The sequence below is a fragment of the Rhamphochromis longiceps genome, linkage group LG11 (assembly GCF_057381845.1).
Source record: "Rhamphochromis longiceps isolate RC_006_pf linkage group LG11, R_longiceps_female_GT1.1, whole genome shotgun sequence".
Taxonomy (NCBI): Eukaryota; Metazoa; Chordata; class Actinopteri; order Cichliformes; family Cichlidae; genus Rhamphochromis; species Rhamphochromis longiceps.
This window is the reverse complement of record NC_140567.1, coordinates 9410770-9414933: the sequence shown is the minus strand read 5'-3', so window position 1 is coordinate 9414933 and position 4164 is coordinate 9410770. Positions and strand designations below refer to the sequence as shown.

The window sequence follows — 4164 nt, the reverse complement described above, 5'->3', positions numbered from 1 at the left end:
TCACAGTGTTTTTTGTGACACTGACAGTGACTTTTGTGTTACAGGTTGTTTTTTTGCCATCTCAGAGTTGTGTGATTGATTTTTCAAATACTGATTGGCACAATAAGACAAATTGTCATTCCCACCTCTCCCTCATCAAAAACATCTCTAAATATAACGAACCGAGGGTCTAAAACCAGTTAGATCACAATAATTGTCTCAGGCAGTGTTTTTTTACACGACAGCAAGAAAAAAAGTGAAAAGAATTTTATTTTCTAGTCTGAAGTGCATTATGCTGTGGGTCTGTAGTTGTCTGGTCTTGCTCTTTAGTTGTTCCAAGTCTCAGTGTTTGTTTCCCTGCATCAAGCTGCATGTCTTGAGTTTGGGTCTCTGTCCCTGTGTTTATGCTTCCTGTCTAATTTTGAGAGTCCCTCATATCTTGTGTCTCTGTTCTTTTTCCCATTGTTGTCATATGTCCCCTCACACTATATGATCTATGTTTCTTCTGGAGTGTCTAGTTCTTGGTTCATACCTTTCCATGCCAGAATTTTGTATTTCAGTTCTTGTAAATTTCGGTATTAAAGCTGTTTTTCTCTTTGGAATCCAACAATTGGGTCCCTCTTCCTGCTTCCACACAGCCACCGCATAATATTATTCTCTCATTCTCTTCAATTATATATTACATAGATCCAAAGCTCAATTTCGAGAACATTGTGATCACTATAATCTGAACTTTTTTCTCAGAAAACCAGTTGGTGATTTATAATTGGCATCTGACATGAAGTGCAAAAAATTCAGCAAGTCCTTCAAATGCATTTGAAACTAAAAGTTAGTCAATCCTCTCATATTAAAATAGTCACCTTTACAAGAGAAATTTACAGAAAAAAATGCCGCTAACATAGTCAATTCCTCTTTTAAAATGTTATACACACTAATCCACCCTATGAAATTGCATTGGCAATCTTGTAACTACACTGAAAAAAAGGGACTGGCCATCTCTTGGATTTATGTAAGCATCTTGCATGTATTTAACACAATTGCCTCATGTTTTAAAGTTAAATGTAACTATATAGTGTAAAAACTACATGATATGCAGAAAGGGTGTATTAAATTGTTCATATCATGTTCAGGTGAAGTAAGTCAATAAGATAGCAACGTTAAATCTCGTGAAACCACGCGTGATTTCATCTCGCGGGCTTTGGATCGTGGTTTAAAAAAGGCATCCATCTCAGTCAAGTCGAGCAGCCAACTCTACGTTTTTGGTATGTCTTGATTTTTTGAATTAATATTTACCATATTTCAGACAAATGTAGTTAAACGTCTAGAGTGTCGCCATGTAACATGCTAAAAAAGAGCCGTTAGCTTATTTGCTGTTTTATCTGTTGTCAAAGAATTGGCGCTTTTTCATTTGAATTTGTCTTTGGCACAAGAGCCGTAATATCACATTAAACCTAATTACGAGGCACTCATAACATAATTTGGTTTTCTGTGTGAATAGATTTGCCAACTGACTCTTCAGTTACATTGTGTATTTACTGCACCGTGGTGTTAGTGAGATTTTGGACATTGAACAGCTTTAGCTAATATCATCAGCGGCATTATGCTAGCTTACATCCCTACCCCTCCTGGCCTCACCTGCTGTCCTTTTGTTTTTGTTTTTTTTTGCTGCACATTGAGAGACGACCTCTATTCTGCATTTCACCAGGAGTCAGCTGATGGATTGTGGGTTCAAGGTGTTATGGTAAGAAAGTATATTCTATTTTCGTTTCTGTAACTTAATTATAATGGGTTTTTTATAATTATTAGGTGCATGCATACTCACCCTATTAATACAACTGAGAAATCCAAAATCTGCCATAGGTTTAACTTATACCTGTATGTATTGCCAGAAAGGTGATTACTGGACTCGCATTAATGCACACTTGAACTGAAATGAGGTTGTAACTTGTGGGTTGTTGGGTTGCAAATCAGAAACAAACATCTTTGGATTTTTTTTTAATCCCATAAGATTTGGAAACACAGTTTTTATTCAACAAAACATTACTGATTAACCAAGCACAGTGCCTGCTGTTATTTCAAAATAATTTTATGTCATTTCAGATAAAATGCAGCATTCCAGTGCATCCCAACCATGCCTTTACAGTCAAGGTTTCTGACGGAGCTGAGTTTCTCTCTGACAGTTTGCTGAAAGTGTTTGCAAAGTGATCGGGGGAACAGGGCACAAAGCTAAAGGATGTAGCTGCCATTATGACAGTAAGAACTTTAAAATTCTTTAACTACAAAGTGTATATGTATTGCATTAGGTCAGTAAAATTTTTATGCTACATCCATTGAAACAGTCAACTATTACCTGTGAGTAATGATTCCACTAAAAGGATGCCATTATTTTCGTCATGCATTTACTGGCCCACTGAGAAAAATTTATCTTTTTTTAAAAATAAATGTTCTGGAAACTATATATCCATAAAGTTGATGTCAAACAGGAACTTTTGATATTGCTTTGTAGATGCTGGTGTTGCATGTTGACTGGTTTAAAAAGTCAAGAGTTTTTGTCTGGGATCATTTTCTTCTGTGCTACTGAAAAGTTCACAAATCTCTGTTTTCTTTGTTATAATAGTCAAGGATGACATTAATGCTTGGAGTCCCTCATCAAAGTGCTCCGCATCTGTGTGAAAGACAATTGCAACATCTTGGTGCAGGAGTTCATGGTGAGTGTTTTATGAGTAGATTGTGGATTTGCAACCTTTAAAAATGCATTTAGTTATCCACTTGATCCTCATTGGACTGGTTAGGACCAGTAGTCCTCTTTAATAATTTGAAGTTCACATGAGGCCTGGTAGTGAACTCGGCCGCCGGCCCTTGAGGCCCCACCCCTGTATTAGGGGTCACATCAGTGTGAAAAAACTTTAAATTTGTCATTCTAATGAACAAAGGAAAATCCCACCAGTATTTACATTAGCTTTTGTTTGGAAAAAAAAAAAAAAAAAAAAAAAAAAAAGACCAACTGACCAACAGCTAACCAAATTGTGGGGCTGAAAGTCTAAATTCTAACATCTTCTGAGTGACATAGCCTGGATTTCTGATGGGCCGGTGTCTTTCTAACAAAAACTAATGTAAAGCATTTGAAATTATTATGTTTTTCACCCTCTCTTAGAAACTCTGTTAGACCATGAATGGCAGCATGGCAGGCCACTCTTTGGCTATAGCTATTTACTATGTTGCTTGCATTGGTTTAAATTACTCTAACATTAGAACTGGTAGATTCAAAAGAGATGAGTTTAAAAAGGAATCTTAAAGAAATGTTTTGTGTTTAACCAGGACTTGCCTGAGGCCACTGCACAGATTGAGAAAACCACAATGAACATCTGTCTCCAGAGATGCGCCAGGCAATGACTTTTCTGATGTTGTTCTTCAAGATCTGGATAACGTGACCTTTGCAGTAGCCATGCTGTTTGGACCTTTTTTATTCCTTCAACATGAGTTACCCATCACAACTCTGCTACACTTTTGAGGTGATTCAATGGGTGGTAATGGAGTTGGATGCAACTCAGCTCTCAAGAAAAGCTCACAACTAAGACAAAACTGCTCCTGCAACGAAGCTCACTGTTATGCATGTGAGGTGACCAGCTCTAGGTGAGAGGACATTTAAATCTCACACTTGTTCTGCTGCATTTTTGAAGCTCAATTCCAGGAACGGATCGCAGGGTTCATTTTTATATACTCTGCAACTGCCATGAGGACGAGCTGTTTTTTGTTGTTGTTTGTTTTTCCTTTTGCTCTGTACAAGTTCTGTTTGTCTGTTTGGCAGCATTTTTAAATTTCTCTTTGTATTTTTTCTTTCTTTTACTAGTGAAGAGATGTAGCGTGAACAGTTATACAGTCTAAATATCCCATATGGGTCGTGTGAAATGGTATTTTCAGTTTCATTCAGTTGAAGTAAAGAACGTTGAATATTTCTAAGTGTGCTGTTTTGAACCAAGATGTCACAGTATCAGTGCTGTAATTTTTGACAGTCACTGTATCAATGTTATTTTTGCGTCTCTTGAATAAAGTTTTTGACCTGCAAGTGCTAATTTCTTTAGTTATTGGGGTAAAATGGGTAGTGTTAATAGGAAGGTGTTTGCCAATTCAGTAACCTAATTTAATGTTAATGGAAACTAACATTACCTCAAATTGTTTAGTTAT

General features: G+C 36.7%; 1 long non-coding RNA gene across 3 annotated transcripts; it reads left to right on the top strand.

The window, feature by feature from the left end:
* Window positions 1-953: 953 nt before the first annotated feature.
* Window positions 954-3962, top strand: LOC146658539 (uncharacterized). Of its 3 annotated transcripts, XR_014913640.1 has the most exons (6): window positions 954-988; window positions 1110-1241; window positions 1657-1720; window positions 2080-2232; window positions 2597-2687; window positions 3298-3962. It is a non-coding gene; the product is annotated as an uncharacterized LOC146658539 (long non-coding RNA). The 3 variants fall into 3 exon arrangements; XR_014913641.1 differs by having other exon boundaries at window positions 960-1241; window positions 1685-1720; XR_014913639.1 differs by having other exon boundaries at window positions 960-1241.
* Window positions 3963-4164: the final 202 nt, after the last annotated feature.